This window comes from Tamandua tetradactyla, chromosome 19, assembly GCF_023851605.1.
Source record: "Tamandua tetradactyla isolate mTamTet1 chromosome 19, mTamTet1.pri, whole genome shotgun sequence".
NCBI classification, from domain to species: Eukaryota; Metazoa; Chordata; class Mammalia; order Pilosa; family Myrmecophagidae; genus Tamandua; species Tamandua tetradactyla.
Window position 1 is genome coordinate 28482275 of NC_135345.1, and position 18879 is coordinate 28501153.

The 18879-nt window shown below is 33.7% G+C and overlaps 1 long non-coding RNA gene across 6 annotated transcripts in view; it reads left to right on the plus strand.

The window, feature by feature from the left end:
• The window catches only part of LOC143663535 (uncharacterized), a 550609-nt gene that overhangs the window by 351791 nt on the left and 179939 nt on the right, over positions 1-18879 (plus strand). The window contains exon 4 of one of the 6 annotated variants that reach the window (XR_013165998.1): positions 758-872. The exons of the other annotated variants lie outside the window; for them this stretch is intronic. This is a non-coding gene — a long non-coding RNA (uncharacterized LOC143663535). Of the gene's footprint in view, positions 1-757; positions 873-18879 lie in introns of those variants that run through there. 6 annotated transcript variants of the gene reach the window in all.

Consider the following 18879-nt stretch of genomic DNA (forward strand, 5'->3'; position numbering starts at 1 on the left):
AATGTAAGGCACACGTTATGTTAAGAATACATGACTCTAAAATTGTGTTTGTTTTGGAAAACAAAGATTATTTTCCATAAAATGCAAATTAAATAAAGGACAATGAAATTATCTGTCCATTGTTCTACATAAGTCAAAAGTCTTCTGGGTATCTATCATGTAATATGCTACTCAAAATGATCATCATTTAGTGATAAAAATGAATTATTATATACAGTTTATTTATATATTTTTGGGCTAAAAGTAGGATTTTAAATGCATATCCATTTCCTTAAAATTGTTCACATACAAATTATAAAATTTACCTATGGTATTTTCAGGAAATTCATGTTGATTTTGATGAGTTGAAAATACTTATCAAGGTCTTTAATATCTATTTATCTTTGTAATTTCAAAGTTCTCTTTCAGCTTGTAATATTTCCTTCTCAAAAGTAAATTATCTTTATTTAGTAAAACCTTGGACATTTTAACACCATTAAATAACTTCCAATAGATTCAGTTAGTAATTTTTAACACCATTAAATAACTTCCAATAGATTCAGTTAGTAATTTTGATGATTTCACCAATTTGTCCATTCTGGGTCACATCCCAACTGATCATTGAGACCCTGGAAATCTATATTATCAAGACAAATCTATTGTCTATGCAGTTGTGATGATTACTGTCCCATCTGTTTCTGTTTTTGTTTAAATGCAGAATAACCATAAAGAGTTATAAGCACACAGTTATAACTAAAACAGTGTTTTGGTTTCCCAGATGTTAAAAGAAATACCATACAATGGGTTGGCTTACACAACGGGAACTTATTGGCTCGTGATTTTGAGACTAGGAGAAATCTAAAATCAAGGCATCAGCAAGGCAATGCTTTCTACGGAAGACGATGGCATAACGGGGCTGACTGCTGACAATCCTTGGTCCTTGGCTTTTCTATCGTGTGGAATACATATGGATATGTTTTCTCCTTTCACTTCTGGATTCCTTTGAATTCTGTATTCTTCCCATGGCTTCATTCCTCTATATGCCCAGATTTCATTCTGCCTATAAAGGACTCCAATAATCTTGACTAAAATCCAACCTGATTTATTTGGTCCATATCTTAACTGAAGTAACATCTTTAAGAACTCCTATTTATAATGGGTCACCATCCACAAGACTAGGGGTTGGAACCTGAACAAGCCCTTTGTGGAGGGACATGATTCAGTCTGCAATGAGGGGAAAAACACAATATGATTGATCTTGACTAAAGGTTTTGAAGGGGGTTCTGTGAATGAGTCTGTTACCAGAAACAATCTAAGAAATAACTGTTGTGCCAGACAAAAATAAAAGCTATTGGCCAAGGACTGTTATAAGACAGAGAAACTTACCACCTGGGACACCCAACTGAAAGGTCTATTGAAAGAGGAAGGGCACAGCTATAAGAAATAGTCATCAACTGTGGGTATGAATCTAATAACAAAGGTAAGTCACTGGTGGCTTAACACTCAGATTAAAGGCAGTGCTAGATCTTTTATAGTCACATTATGCTGCTGGTAGAGTCAGATCCATTATTACAGAAAGCAATATGGTTGCACATGGTAAAGTCATAAGTTTTTGTCTTGAAATATCATGTTAAGGAATTTGCTGTGGGGAAATTATTTGATAGAGGGGAAAATCTATGCTTTAGATTATATTTATGTCATTATCATTAATAAGAGATAAAAATAGGAAATGAAAATATTTTAGTAACTTTTGGAACCTTGACAAAATTAAGATATTATTTTGAAAACAAAAATATCATCATAGAAACCATACAGAAACAGAATATGCTTGACATAATACTAACTGAAAAAAAATAGTGTTAAAGCAACATTTTTTTTGGCATTTACCATTATGTTGTTGTATTGCAAAAGACTGAGTGCTATTATATAAAATTAAGTTATATAGCTATTTTGGAGTGATAGTATATCTTCCCAACTGTCTTTCATGGAATTCTATTAAAAGATATATGCACATATACGTATATATGTGTATACAGATACCTGTGTTTGTGTATAATCATCAAAAATTACTTTCTGTGACAAATTTCACACTCACAAGTACAATGTGAATGGTTTTCCAAAATTTATGTTAGTATTCTCGGTTCTTAAATTTTTTAGACTATAAGAAAATAAATTAATTAATTGCAATAGAAGGGGTTCCTTAAGAATAGTTAAAGAGTTCTCAACAGTCAATGCTGAGATGGAACAGTCAGACAGACTGTGTTATGGCTTGAATCAAACAGTATGTGTATACCCACTTGACCTAGAAGAATAGGTTCCCCTGTTCTCTAAGCAGATAACCCCCAAATAATTCTAGACAGGTTTTCCTCGCTAAGAATATAGGAGAGCATTGGAGGATCAAAGACCTCCAGTTTTCAGTGAACAGACTTCCAAGGTGGTTCTCAAATAAAAGAGAGAGTATGCACTTAAGTTGCTAACATCACCAGAAAATGTCACTTTTATTGGATAGGAATTATGCAGTCAGGTGTGACAGGAAGGAAAGGGTTATCATGAGTTAATAATTTGACAGAAATGCAGCCTCATGCTTCTAATCCCTCTGGAGTGTTATCTCGTGATTACCGAACACCCTGCTTAGATATGCCTTATTAGTTTCTCTTTTGGATAACTTCATTCTTAGGGAAACCAGACTTCTGTGTGCTAGAATATGATGATGTTAGCAGTTTAAAGTGTGAGAAGCTGCCTCAGCTGAACTAGTAGTTCACAAAAATTAATCTACCTTTTACATTAATCTGTGAACCAATCAGAATATTTCATTAATCCAAAGAGTGCTATAATGCAGTTCAAATCACTCCAGTCCAGGTGCCTCATATGGCTTAAAGGAAAAGTAACAAGAAAATTTAATCTGAAAATTATTAAGTATTTTTGGCTGGTGCTGACTGGTATTACTTAGCAGCTATAGAACGTTCTGAGCAAATCTAACAAAATACAACTTATCCTTCCTGACCTTGCAGATCAAATAATTAGGAGAGTGTAAGTACATCTATTGATGGCAATGAGGAGACAATGATAAGACCAGAAGAGTTTTATGAAGACAAAAAGTGGTTTGAGAAAACAACATATGTCTGCTCCATTATTAGAATGGTTATTAGCTAGATAACATTCATCATGGCAGAAGTTCATAAAATGGCTTAACAGTTACAGTCTTTGATGCAGAGGCACAGTTATAGAAAAAGGAAGAAATACCAATAGGATAAGGACATATAAACTCAGTTAAATAATTTTCCTATAAAGCATTGTTATTGGTTAGGTCTGTAGAGACAAGAGCAAAGAGTTTATATTTCAGCACACAGCTAATAAGTTACAGGTATATCACCTACACATTTTATTTTCAGAACATTATGTCAGATGGCTATTTGTGTAGGGTCAGGTTTCTAGGGCTTATGTGAATGTTTCCCTTTGAAAAGGTGTGTGGGGAGCAGAGAGTAAGGTCGGGAAAGAAAACAATTACCTTGAATATCTGGAAACAGTCCTCCCATCTTATTCTGAATTGTGTTCCTTTTTTTAAAGGGGTGTACATTGTATACATTTGAAAATAAAACTTCAGTCTTCTCTTCTAGTGATGAAAGTAGTAAAAGAACTTGCCCTCCTAATTGTAAATCCTTTAAAGCTGGACGTATCTTGACAAACCTAGGCAATAATGTTGAGGCATTGAAAAACAGGCAGTGCAGGACTGTGATCCTTCAGTGAAAGTAAACGCAACATTGAGTCTCATGATCACCTCCACAACATCCCCAAATTTCTGTCTTGGAGCAATTTTCTGACAAGGGACAGGCTGTGGATCCCAAGCAAAGCAGTAATATCAGGCTGAGATAACAGAGATCAGAGTTTGAGCTGCTAAAGTGGACAGATTTATGAGCGAGAATACCTAAAGTGAGGAATTCATCTAACAAGTAGCCTGCAGAAGTTTGCGTGGGGTTTCACCATGAGTTATTGAGCTGGTCTCAGTACAATCAGAATGGAGAGATCTTATTAAGCAGCTCAGGTATTCAGTTGGAACCCTAGGAGAGCCATGTCTTAGGGATCAAGAGAAGAACCTGGAGGAAGGGCATATACTAGTACTAAATTCAAACCCTAAGTAAACCTGAACCAACAAAAAATAAAACTAAGCTTTATTTTACCAATAGATACCATAACACCTGCAATTTCACTGCTTGCCAGAACAAAGCCTAATACCTTTTAAGAAAAGAGGACATAATACACCCATGATATTTAACATACAATAAAGAAAATACTTCTATGCATTCTCAAACCAAGTAAACAAATAAGATGAATATAATACCTATAGTTTAAAGAAAGAGAAGTCAATGAAATAACACTGAGGACCATCTCTTTGTAATTAGCAGAGCAGAATTTTAAAGCAATTTTTGTAAATTTGTTCAAAGACAAAGGGAAATATAATTGAAATGGGTTAACGCTAAGGGAATTTCTGCAGAAAAACAGTAATTAAAAAAAAAAACACCTAAATCCTGTAACTGAAAATTATAATATTTTTATGGAAAATCACTAGGTTTATCATTGAGTTGGAAATAGCAGATAAAAGTGTCAATAAACTTGAAGATTAATAAATTTAATTATTTAATATAAAGAAAAGAGAGGAAAAAGGACTGGAAAAAAAGGTAAATGGAGACTCAGTGTTCTGTGGACAAAATCGAGTAATTTAGTATACCTGATATTGCAATTAGAATCAGTAAATGTGTGGAGTGTGATAAAGGAGCAAAAGAAAAAAATAGCTAAAGATATAATTGCCAATTATTTTCCAATTTCATAAAAACCTCAACTCAAAAATTCAAGATTAGCAATGAAATTTAAGCAAGATGTATCAAAGAAAAATAGACCTACACACATCATAGTCAAACTATTGAAAATCAATAAGGACGATCTAATGAAGACAGAAAAACAATGATGTGATATAGTCTGTGTTGAAGTAAAAATGCCACCAAATTACTTGGCATCTTCTCCATCAAGAGGTGGAGTTTATTTACCCTACCCTGGAATCTTGGCTGGTCCTGGGAACCCTTAAATAATATATGGTAGAAGAGATACAGAATTGCTTCTGAGACTATCCTCTGATTGGACAAGCACTTTTGATTTTTTTCCTTTGAAACATTCACAGTTTGGCTGCTCCCTCTAGGAAATCAGATTCCATACTGAGAATACCAAACTATCTGGGGAAGCCACTTTCAGTCACTCTAGTTGAGAACCTCAACTGAGTTCCCAGGCAATAGCTTGTATAATCTGCCACACTTGTGAATGAATTTGAACATTCAAATATAATTGCCACAGATGAGTCGGTCTAAATGAAAATCGTGTGGAGCAGAGAAATATCCATCTGAGGCCAATCATTCCACAACATTCTGAGAGCTAATTAAATCATTATTCTCTTAAAGAATTAAGTATTCCAGCAGTTTGATAATTCTCATCTGAAACAGGAGTCCAGAAAATAATGGAAAAAAATGAAGTAGTGGAAAACAAAGTTCATACAGAAATTGCTATTCAGGGAAAATATCTTTCAAAATGAAAGTGAGGAAAATTCCAGTAATGGTGGCAGAAGGCTGTGGTGGCCCAAACCCTCTTGCAAAAGTTTTAAAACTGAATGAAACATTTCCAGTAACAGTATTAGAAGCATTGGAAAGCATCCAAAAGGAGAGAAAAGGCAAACTGGGAGTTTTCTTTCAACAAATTGCAAATTAAAGGGTTAAGGATTGTGAGTTTATGAGTTTCTGGCTTGAGAGTGCTCTCTATTCCCAGTGATTGCCCAGTAAGAGATGGCAGGAAATAAACTCAGACTAATTGGCTCAAATTGCCAAAAATCAGATTCAGGGTTGAAGAGAAACTGATTGTTAATTTGCTGCTTCTTTAGCTGCTTGCAGTTTCAGATGGCAGAAAATTAAACCTATGGTTTTAAAATATCAGAGTGAAAGGAGGCCAAGGCCAATAGAGTGGCTAAAATTTTGTGGAGAGGGTGCATCATTGAAGGGAAGGAAACCATTGATTTTATGTCTCAGATTCTGAGTAATCAACTGTTTCAGGCCACATAGAGATAGTTTGCAGATTAAATCCAGGCAAGTTAGCTTCCCACTAGAATAAGATCCGTAAAATCCTTAGAATACAACAGGAATCAAGTATCATAGTTTTTGTCATTAGACTTGGTTTTAACAAGTTCTGGTCCTTATTTAATTTCAAATCTATTTTTGTATGGTATTTAAAGGGGAAATTTTTACATTATTTGAGTATTATTATTATTATTATTTTTTTTTTAAAGAGAGAGGGAGGAAGGGAAGGAAAGAAAGACAGAGAAGGAAGGAAGGATGGAAGGAAGGAAGGGAAACATCTTTAAACATTTTCTTATTTTATTATATTTTGTTTGTTTGTTTGTTTTTTTTACATGGGCTGGGGCCGGGAATCGAACCGGGGTCCTCCGGCATGGCAGGCAAGCACTCTTGCCCGCTGAGCCACCGCGGCCCGCCCCTTGAGTATTATTTTTATTATTGCAATTATAGTGTGAAGGTGTTTTCTAAGTTAAGCTGAAATAAACTAAAAATTTAAAGACTAAACTGGACATTGATTTAGATATTTCTTAATTCAAAAGGTGATACTTGAAATGTCATGAACCAGATATATAACTAATTTCTTGTTGAAATAAAGAGTATGCAAAGTAAATGTTTAAAATAGCTCATGAGGCATAAAAAATGGTTGCAAGGATTCATTTCAATCTCCAAAGTCTCAAGTGTAGATGAATAAATTTCCAAGTCAGAAAATTATTCAAAGATTTTAGAATGTTGATTCAAATATATTAAGAGAGAATATGATATAGCAAATAGAACAAATTCTATTTCAATATAATGCAATCCTTAAATGGAGTGGTCATTTTAAATACATGAAGTCATTATTAAAGTTTCAAACAGGTTTCCCATATCTTTTTAATTTCATTTTATTTCCATTTGCTCCCTTTCCCTAGACATATCCACTCTACTGCATTGAATCTGCACTTTTTGTTTGTGCGCGTGAATGAATGTATTTTTTTTAACTTTTATTGATTGCGAGATGTTATGCATTCTGTTCTACTTATTATCATTTTCATTTACCAATGTTTAAAAAAAATCCATTTTGCTTGTGCACATTAATCTGTGCTTCAGTCTGCTTCACATAACTCTAATTTGTCTTTCCACCACGATTTACATGTCCTTTCTACCAGTGATAGACATTTAATTCTGCAACCTCTGGGCAGAGCCCATACTTTTTTCTCTCTTTAGGCTCCCTCCCAGGAACTACAACCATTTTGTGTCCCAACCATAATAACCACTATTCTGACTTTCAGTACCATAAAATTAATTGTAACTATTTTTGAACCATATGTAAATGAAATCATGTGTTCGTGCCTGGTTTCTTTCACTCAAAGTTACATTTGAGAGATTCATTCATATTGTGACGTGTAGCATTAGTTTGTTAATTCTCATTGCTTCTTATGTTTCATTGATTAAAATACCACAATTTGATTGCCCATTCATGAGTCAGTGGGCATTTGGGTTGTTTCCAGTTGGGGTAATTATGAATAGTGCATGAATATATTGCACTTTTCTTTTAGTATACATAAATACACATTCCTGTTAGTAATGTACTCATGAGTGTAACACTGGGGTCACAGAGAGTGTATGTGTTTAACTTTAATATTTACTGCCAATTTTTCAAAATTGTTTTAACTTTCGCAAGAATTCCAGTCTTTCCACACCCTCCTCATAATATACAAAGTAAATTTAATATGTCTGGGGGTGGCAAAATAGATCATGGGATTTTTTGGAATTTTCTTTCTCAGTTAAGAACTAAAAGGAAGGTTTAAATTTAGAACCATGGAAGAAATATTCATTTTATCCAGATGAAACTGCAAAGAAAAGAGAAAATAGTCTGCCAAAAGTAAGTAAATTTAGACAGGTTTGGGAAAGCAGGAATATAAATTTTAGATTACTTTGTATGTGCCCTGACACTCCCTGGAGCATTCAAAAGGGCCATAACCTCAGAGATCAATGTTTAGAGACTTTAAATATATTTATTGCTTGTTTTCTTTAGTTCAGGTTCTTACAATGCTCATAAAAGAAAAGTGGAAGCTTAGTAATAGAGTTCTGGTAACTAGAATAACGTGTTGCACTTTCTTGGACATCATCCAAAAGTAAATTTTTAAATTAAATTTATTTAATTTTCTCTCTTTCCATGACTTCTTAATAATTCTTTTGTAAAATATATGTAGCGTAAAATGTGCCACATTAATCATTTTAAGTGTACATTTAGTGACATTAATTACATTCACAATTGCCACTATGTATTTCCAATATCCTGTCACCATACAAAATGGAAACATTGTACCCATTAAGCAATAACTCCCCACTTTTTCCTCTCCCAAGCCCCTGGAAACTACTAATCTATTTCCTGTTTTTATGAATTTGCCTATTCTATATATTTTAAATAAGTATAATCATGAAATAGCTATCCTTTTATAACTGTATTATTTTAGTAAGAATAGCATTTTCAGTTTCTATAATGTTATAATGTGTATCAGAATTTCATTCCTTTTTTTTAATAGAGAGGTTGTAGGGTTAGATAAAAAAAAAAATCTTGTGGAGAATAAAATTCACAAATACCCCTTCCCCTCACAGTTTTCCCTATTATTGACACTTTGCATAAGTGTGGTACTTTTGTTACAATTGAAGAAAAAATATTTTTATAATTATACTACTAACTATGTGGTTCATTGTTTACATTAGGGTTCATTATTTGTGTTGTGCAATTCCATGTGTGTCCTATTTTTAATTTTTATTCTAGTGATATATATTAAACCCCAAATTTCCCATTTTATCCACTTTTAAATAAACAATCCAGTAGTGTTAATTTCATGCACAATGATTGCTACCATCACCATCATCCCTTACTAAAATGTTTCCAACACCCCAAAGCAAAACTGTTCTAATGAAGCATTAACTCACCATCCTCTACTCCTATTTCATGCCTCAGTAAGTTTATACTAGTTTATGACTCTGTGAATGTATTTTAATTATTTCATACAAGTAGGGTCATGCAATACTTGCTCTCTGATTCTGGATTATTTCATGAAACAGGATGTCTTCAAGGCTCACCTATTTTGTAGCATGTATTAGAGCTTAATTCCTTTTCAGGGCTGAAAAAGATTCCATTATTATACATACACACATTTTGTTATTCATTCTTCTGTGATAGACATTTGCGTTGCTTCCATTTTTTGGCAATTTTGAATAGGCCAATGTGAACATTGGTGTGCAAATATCTATTTGGGATCCTGCTTTCAGAATATACACCTAGAAATGGGATTATCAAGTCATATGGTAATTCTACACCTAACTTTCTGAGGAACTGCCTGATTGTTTCCCAAAGCAGCTATACCTCTGCTCTCACATCCTCTCCAGTAGTTATTTTGTTTGCTCAGCATGTAGCCACTTTAATCATTGTGGAATGATATCTTATTATGGTTTTGATTTGCATTTTCCTAATGGCTAACAATGTGGTGTATCTTTTCATGGGTTTATTGGCCATACACATATATACTTTTTTGTATAAATGTCTATTCAGGACTTCTGCCCATTTTTAAATTGTTTTACTGTTGTTAAGTAGTACAATTACTTTATATATTTTGGATATAAACCTTATCAGATATGTGGTTTCCAAATATTTTTTCAAATTCTGCAGACTGATGTTTTATTTTCATGATGAAGTCATGTGACATGCAAATCATTTTAATTTTGATGGCATCCATTTATCTATTTTTCTTTTGGTGGACATGTTTATGATGTGAAATATAAGAAACTATTGCCTAACACAAAGTGCTGAAGGTGTTTCCCTGTGTTTTATTCTGATAGTTTTATAGTTTCGGGTTCTTCTATTTAAGGCTTTGATCCATTTTTAGTTAATTTTTGTATATAGTCTAAAGTAAGTGCCAACCTTCATTCATTTGCATGTGAATATCTAGTTTTTCCAGTGCCATTTGTTGAAAGGACTCTTCTTTCACTATTGAGTGCACTTGGCACCCTGATCAAAATCAACTGGAATTAGAAATGAAGGTTTATTTCTGAACTCTCAATTGGATTCTATTGCTCTATATTCCTGTTCTTGAGTCGGTATCATACTGTTTTGATTACTGTAGCTTTGTTATAAGTTGAAATTTGGGAGTGTGTGTCCCCCAAAAGTGTCCTTCTTTTTCAAGATAGTTTTGGCTACATATGTCCTGTTACCCTTTGATGATTGGCTTTTCTGTTTCTGCAAAAAAGGCTGTTGGAATTTTGATTGAGATTGCATTGAATTTGTATAAATTGCTTTGCGTAGATTCAACATTTTAATATTTAGTCTTCCAATCCATGAACATGAAATGTGTTTCCATTTATTTAGGTCTTTGATTTATTTTTAGAAAGTTTACTGTTTACCATGTACAATTCCTTCAAAATTTTGAGTAGATTTATCCCTATATATTTGAGTCTTCTAGCTGCCATTGTAAATATTTTTCTTCATTTCCTCTTTAGATTGCATATACTATTGTACAGAAATGCTGCTGAATTGTGCATGTTGATCTTATATCCCATCACTTTGTTGAGTTTATTTATTACATTTAGTAGCTTCATTGTCGATTTTTCAGGAGTTTTTGCATATAAGATCATGCTGTCTGCAAGAAGCGAAAGTTTTATTCCTTTCTAATTTTCATGAAATTATTCTTTTCTTGACAAATTTCTCAGGCATGAACTACCAGAATAACCATGGCAATGGTGGACATCCTTGTCTTTTTCTTAGAGGAAAAGCTTTCAGCCTTTCAGCAGTGGGCATTATGTTACTTGTGGGTTCTTTATATATGCCTTTTCTCATGTTGATGAATTTTCCTTCTATTCCTTGTTTTCTGAGTGCTTTTAATCAAGATGAGATGCTGAATTTTCTGAAATGTCTTTTCAACATCAATTTAGATGATCATGTTTACTTTTTCCCTTCATTCTACTAATGTGGTAGATGACATCATTGACTTTCCTACAAAGAATCACCCTTGCATACCTGGGATAAATCCCATTAGGTCAGGTTGCATAATCCATTTAATATCTTATTGTATTTGGTTTGTTAGTATTTTGTTGAAACTTTTAACATCTGTATTCATAAGAGATGTTGGTCTATAATTTTCTTTTTGTGTGGTATCTTTATCTGGATTTTGTACTAGGGTAAGGCTGGCCTCATAGTAAGAGTTACGGAATATTCCCTCCTCTCCAATATTTTGGAAAATGTTGAGACTGATCGGTCTTAATTCTTCTTGGAATATTTGATAAAATTTGACAGTAAGTCTGTCTGCTAGGAAGTTTTGATTACTTATTCAATTTCTTTCCTACTTATTGGTATGTTGAGATTTTATATCACTTCTTGAGTCAGTGTAGGCAGTTTGCATTTTTCTAGGAGTCCATTTATTTCATCTAGGTTACCTCATTTGTTAGCATATAAATGTTCATATTATGAACTTATAATTTTACATTTTATTAAGGTCAGTTGTTATGTTACCTTTTCATTCTTAATCTTAGTTATTTGAATCCTTTCTTTTTTTCTTTGTCAATCTAGGTAACATATTGTCAAATTTATCAATCTTTTCAGAACTAACTTTTGATTTCTTTGATACAGTCTACAGATTAAAAAAATGGTGTGCGCCGATTATCTCTGCTATAATCTTTGTTATTTCCTCCCTTCTGATTTCTTTGTGTTTAGTTTGTCTTTCTTTTTCAGTTCCTCCAGTTGTGAGATTAATTCAATCATTTGAAATTCCTGTTTTTTAATTTTTATGTCAGAATTTAGAGCTATAAATTTCCCTTTCAATGCATCTTTTCTGCATCCCATAAGTTTTGGTTCGCTGCATTTTCATTTCTATTCACCTCAAGATATTTTCTAATTTCTCTTGTGATTTCTACTTTGATTCTGCTTTTCTTTTAATGTGTTGTTTAATTTTCACATATTTGCAAATTTTTCACATCTCCCTCTGTTAATAGTTTTTAGCCTCATTCCATTATGTGAAGTAAAGATAAATTTTATGAATTAATTACATTAAAAATTTATTTTCACTTTTTTGTGACTTAACATTAAAAATTTATTTTCACTTTTTTGTGACTTAACATATGGTCTGTCCTGGAGAATGACCAATGTACATTAAAAAAATGATGTGTTCTCTCCTATTGTTTGGTATAGTTTTCTATTTCCTGTTAGATCTAATTGCTTTATAGTATTAACTATTCTATTTCTTTATTAATCTTCTGTCTAGTTTTTCTATCCATTATTGGAAATGGTGTATTAAAATCTCCTACTATTAAAGTAACTGTCCATTTCTCTTTTCTAATACATCAATATCTGCTTCATGTACTCTCGTGCTCTACTGATATTTGCAAATATATTTATAGTTTTTACATCTTCTTGTTGAATTCACCCTTTCTCTGTATATTGAGTTCTTTTTCCCTTTTAACATTTTTTTATTTAAAGCCTATTTAATCTGATAGTATTATAGCTTCCCAAGTACTCTTTAGGTTAGTATTTGCATGGAATTTTATTCTCTCCTTTCAATTTCTGCCTGCTTGTATCTTTGAATTAAGGTGAATTTCATTCAGATGGAATATAATTGGGTCACGCTTTTTATCATTTCAGCCAATCTCTATTTTTAACTTGGTAGTTTAATCCATTTATGATTGAAGTAATTACTAATGCAGTACTTTTTTCTGCCAATTTGATATCTTGTCTATATAAGTCTTCTACCATTTTTCTCCCTTAATTATCCTATTATTGCCTATTTTCATATTTATCTGATTTTTGTAATGTACCATTTTGAGTCCCCTATAATTTCTCTCTGTAAGTATTTTCAAGTTATTTTATTTGTGATTACCATTGCACTTGAATTTAACATTATAAATCTATGAAAATAATGTTTGATTTGATACCAACTTAAATTCAATACAATACACAGATGCTGCTCACATAACCCTCTATCCTCCCACCTTTTTGTTGTACTTGTTACATATTTTATGTGTATATATTGTATGTTCCAAACCATAGAATTATCATCATTTTTATGCATTTGCATTTCACTCTTTTTTTTTGGTGCATAGTCTGGAAATTGAACCTGGGTCTCCCGCATGAAAGGCGAGCATTTGACCACTGAACCACCTGCGCCCCCTATGAATTTGCATTTTAGAACCTGTAAGAAAGTAAAAAGTGGAGTTACATAAAAAATGCAGGGTGGTTCAGTGGTAGAATGCTTGCTTTCCATGCAGGAGACCCAGGTTCGATTCCTGCACCATGCACCACCTCCCACCCCCACCTCGCCAAAAAATAAATGCAATACAATACTATGACCATTTATAATTGCCAATGTTGTTATCTTTATCAGAGACCTTTATTCCTTCATGCTGCTTTGACTCACTATCAAGTGTACTTTCCTTTCAGTCTGAAAAATTCCATTCAGGATTGCTTTGTAGGTTAGGCAGCTCTTGCGGTGATGAACTACCTCAGCTTTTGTTTACCAGGGAATACCTCAATATCTTCCTCATTTTGGAAAGGGAGCTTCACCAGATATCTAATTTTTGGTTAAGAGTAATTTTCTTTCAACACTTCAAATATTTCATCCGACTGCCTTGTCTTCCATGATTTCTCTGAGATATCAGCACTTAATCTTATTGGGGCTTCTTTAGCATATTGATGATCATTTCTTTTAAATTGTTTGTCTGATATATCCTAAGACTAGTATTATTTTTTATGATGGTTTCTGAAGTTTTATCTCGTTCCATTGTATAGGCCTTCATTTCCTATTTGTCTGTCTTGTAATCTCTTGTTGCACACTGTAAATTTCGATCTCTTAAAGTGTTAACTCTTTTATCTAGTCCCTGAGATCTCTGATCCATATGCTTACATAAAGCTAATAATATGATAGATATTTCCCTGAGTGCTAGGTTGTTATTTAAAAAAAATGAAAGAACCACCTTTCACAGTATGCAAACTGAAACTCTGTTGGCTAGTGTTCTCTTTCAGAGTTTAGGTCTCCCATCAAGAAGATTAGCCTGAGTTGGAAGTGTGCCTTTTCTAAGCCTATAACTTGTCCTGGACTTGACCTTGGGGATTTTCATGTTTACGGGAATTCAAATACCCTCTCTATTTCCTAAGAAATAAAATTCCCCCTCAGGGTGCTTTATTGTCTTAAAGCTGGTAATACTTTGCTCCTAGGCTCTTTTATTTAATTGTCTCTTGCACTGGTTTTGCTTGCAGGGCAAGTTCTGGGAGAGTGAGTCACATAGGATGTCCTGGTTTGTACTTGCAGTCTGTCATCCAATAGATTAGCAACAAGATACAGGTATCCCAGTATCTACATAGGGGTCATTTTGCTCCATCTGGAACAGGGCCATGGCCAGATATTTATATTGAACTAGTAGAGACTCTCATATGGAGACAGGGGCTGCCGCAACAGCTTGCAACAGTGGAAGGAAATATATTTGACACCAATATCGATGCCCATGAGAAAGGGCTATCTGAAGCAGAACAAGAATGGAATTCCCATGCCAACCAAGCACGTGTAAACAGCTACAGTATTCCACCTTAATAAATCAAAAGGATAAAACCACATGATGATCTTAACTGACACAGAAAAGTCTGTTCACAGAATCCAGCATCCTTTCTTGGTAAAAGCACTTAGAACATAGGAGTAGGAGGAAACCTCCTCAACATGATGAAGGGCATATTTGGAAAAATCTACAGGCAGTACTCAACGGTGAAAGCCTAAAAACTTTCCCTCTAAGATTGGAATAAGACAATGATGACTGTACTCTCCATTGTTTTTCAATATTGTACTGTAAATTCTATGTAGAGTACTTAAAAAAAAAGAAATAAAAGGCCCCAAAATTGGAAAGGAATACATAAAACTTTCATTTTTTGCAGATGGCATGATCTTATATTTACAAAGCCTGAAGAATCTACAACAAAGCAACTAGACCTAATAAACAGGTTCAGCAAAATGGCAGGATACAAGATCAACATGTAAAAATCAGTAGAATTTCTATATATATCATTAATGACCAATCTGAGGGGGTAATCAAGAAAATTCTCATTTACAACAGCAACTAAAAGAATCAAATAGCTAGGAATAAATTAACCAAAACTGTAAAGGACTTGTTTTCACTGAAAACTACAAAATATGGTTAAAGAAATCAAAGAACTAAATAAATGGAAAGACATTGTATATTCATGAAATGGAAAATGTCAGTTCCACTCAAAATGATTTACAGATTCCATGCAACCTCAATAAAAATTCCAAAAACCTAATTTGCAGAGATGGTAAAGCCAATCGTCAAATTTATTTGGAAGAGTAAGGAGCTCTGAGTAGACAAAAGTATTATGAAAAAGAAGAATGAAGTTGGAGAACTCATACTTCTGACTATAAAGCATATTACATAGCTACAGTGGTCAAAACAGCATGATAGTTAGCATAAATATAGATTTATTGAGAGATGTAATCAACTTGATAATTCAGAAACAGACCCTCACGTCTATGGCTAATTGATATTTGACAAGGCTTCAAATCCCACTCAACTAGTAAAGAATAGTCCCTCAACAAATAGTCCTGGGAGAACTGGCTATCCATATGCAAAAGAATGAAAGAGAACCCGTATTTCACACCATGTTTCAGTTTGCTTATGCTCCTGGAATGCAATATACAAACAGTGGACTGGGTTTTATAAAGGGGATTTATCAAGTCACAAATTTTCAGTTCTAGGGCTTTAGAAATGCCAAAAGTTAGGACTCCAGAAAAAGACACCTTGACTCTAAAGAAAGGCCAATGGCATCTGGGTTTCCTCTGTCACATGGGAAGACATGTGGCTGACATCTGCTGGTCCTTGTTCCCAGTTCCATTGTGTTCAGGTTCTGATTCTAGTGGCTGCCTCTCTAAGCATCTATGTTTCCTGGCTGAACCATTCCAGGGCAAACTCTAGGTTTCTTTAGTTAGCTTCGCATCTCACGGAAAGGCACGTAGTCTGCTGGGCTCTGGTCCCTGTCTGGCTTCTGTTGGCTCTCTCAGCTCCTGGCAGCTCCTAGGGCTTCTGATTTTCAAAAGCCTGCATCTAAGCTTTCTGTATTTTGGCTTCCCAAGCATCTAAGTTGACACTCCAATTGACTCCAAATATTGCATCTATGTTGCTGTAAACTGTCTATCTCTCCCTGAGCTCTTTTAAGGACTCCAGTAAGCTAGTTAAGACCAACTTGAAAGGGCAGAGTCACATTTCCATCCATCAATCAAAAGGTCACACCCATAATCAGGCAGATCACATCTCCCTGGAAACACCCTAATCAAAGTTTCCACACTGAATGATAGGTCACCCCCACAAGATTGGATTAGGGAAAGGAACATGGCTTTCAGGGGTATATAACAGTTTCAAACCAAAGCACACCATATACAAAAATTAACTCAAAATGTATCAAAGACCTAACTATAATAAACATGTCTGTATAGCGCTTAGAAGAAAATGTAGGGATGCATCTTCAACTCTTGTGGTAGGCAAAGTTTTCTTATACTTTATACATAAAGCGCAAATAATGAAACAAAAAAATGGATAAATGGGACTTCCTCAAAATTAAAAACCTGTGCACCAAAGGAGTTTGTGAAGAAAGTGAAAATAAAACCTACAAAATGGATAAAATATTTGAAACCACATATTCAATAAGGGTTTAATGTCCAGAATATATAGATATATCCTAAAACTCAACAATAAAATGACAAACAACCCAATAAAATACGGGCAAAAGACTTGAATAGGAATTTGTCCAAAAGGAAATACAAATGTCTAGAAAGCACATGAAAAGATGCTCAACATCACTGGTTATTAGTGAAATGCAAATCAAAAGCACATATCAATTCACACTTACTTAAATGGCCACTATTTATTAAAAAGCAGAAAGCTACAAGTGAGGGAGAGAGTATGAAAAAATAGAAACACTCAGTCATTGGTGGCAGGAATATAAAAAGCTATAGCCACTGAGGAAGGCAGTCTGGTGGTTCCTCAGGAATCCAAGTACAGAAATGCCATATGACCCAGCAGTTCTTCTACTCTGTATATACTCAGAAGAACGGAAAGCAAGGATGTGAACAGACATTTGTACACTGATGCTCATAGTGGCATTATTCACAATTGCCAAAAATAGAAGCAACCCAAGTGTTCATCAACTAATGAATGAGTGAATAATATGTGGTATTTTCATGTCTTGAAATATTAGTCAGCCACAAAAAGGAGTGAAGTTCTAATACTTGCAACAATATGGATGAGCTTTGAGGACATTATGTTGGGTGAAATAATTCAGATACAAAAGGACAAATATTGTTTGATCTCACTATTATAAACTAATTATAATAAGCAAGTTCACATAGTTGGAATCCAGAATATATGTTACCGGGGGGTAGACCGAAGTTAGAGAATGAGGAGTTGATGCTTAACTTGTACAGAATTTCTATTTAGGCTGATGGTTAAGTTTTGTAGATCAATTGTGGTGATGGAAGCACAATATTAAAAATGTAATCAACAGCACTGCACTATGAAAGTGAATGTGGTTAAAACAGGAAACTTTAATTTAATTTGACTTTAATTAAAAGGTAAGACATAGAACTATACAGTGCAGTGAGGCCTATGGTGGACTATGGACTACAGTTAACTTTACAAGAATAAAAATGTTATTTCATAGGTTACAGCAAATGCATGACAAGGTGGTAAAAGTGGAGTGGTGTATAGGGAAAAATATACCTCAGGTAAATAGTAGACAATAGATAGAACTATGTTAATAGTCTTTCATCAATTGTGACAAAGGTAATTGCTGTTGAGAAAAAATAATTCAATGATTAAAAAGTGCTGGCCTCAATAGTAACAAATGTTCCGCACAAATGCAAGCTATTGGTAATGCAGTGGTGTATGGGAATCCAGTATTTTATGCATGATTGTTTTATAAACTCACAACTTCTCTAGTAAAAGAATAAAATAAAGAAAGAAAGAGTCAGGGAAAAAAGAAATAGCCTGGTGGGGAATATAGAAATAAAAACATTTCAAATCAGCATAATGTGAATTATTATAGAGGTATGAACAGATGACACAAGAGCAGATTTGTCTGTAATAATCACAAGTTTCATAAGGAAGGTTATATAGAAAGTTCCTACTCAAACTGGAAAGCTCACTTCTACCAAAACAAAATTATGTACAAAATAAACAGGTTAGTTCCAAAGAATTTGCACATAAAGTTCGATCACTACCTATATTTGCAATCTTTGGTAAATTACTTAATCTCCCTAAATTTTAACCTCTCACCAGTTAGATGAGGATAATACTAGTGTTTTCCTTTTAGTTTTGTTCTAAGAATTATACGAAATAATGTACTTGACAGATTTATTAGAATTTTTGGCATATACTGAATGTTCAGCAAAAGGTAGTCATTCGCATTTTTTGAGGGGAATCAAACCAGGTCTCCCACATAACTTGAGCATTCTACCACTGAACCACCCATGCACCCATTAACATTTTTATTATAATCAGTTATCCATTTTCTTTATAGAGACAAGGTCATGTTTAATCTAAAAAAATAAAAGTTTACAGTGGTATTTCAAGCACATTGGTAGCTGTCTGAAAGAGATGTTTTGGAAAGAAACACCCTTCCAATCAAGTCAAAGAATATAGACAGCTATTTGATTTTTTCCCCGAACATTACGACTGAGCCCACTAAGGAATGATTTCAAATTGGCCATTATTGTGTAAAAATCACGATCACCTGAAATTCATTTTCATCTAAATCGTT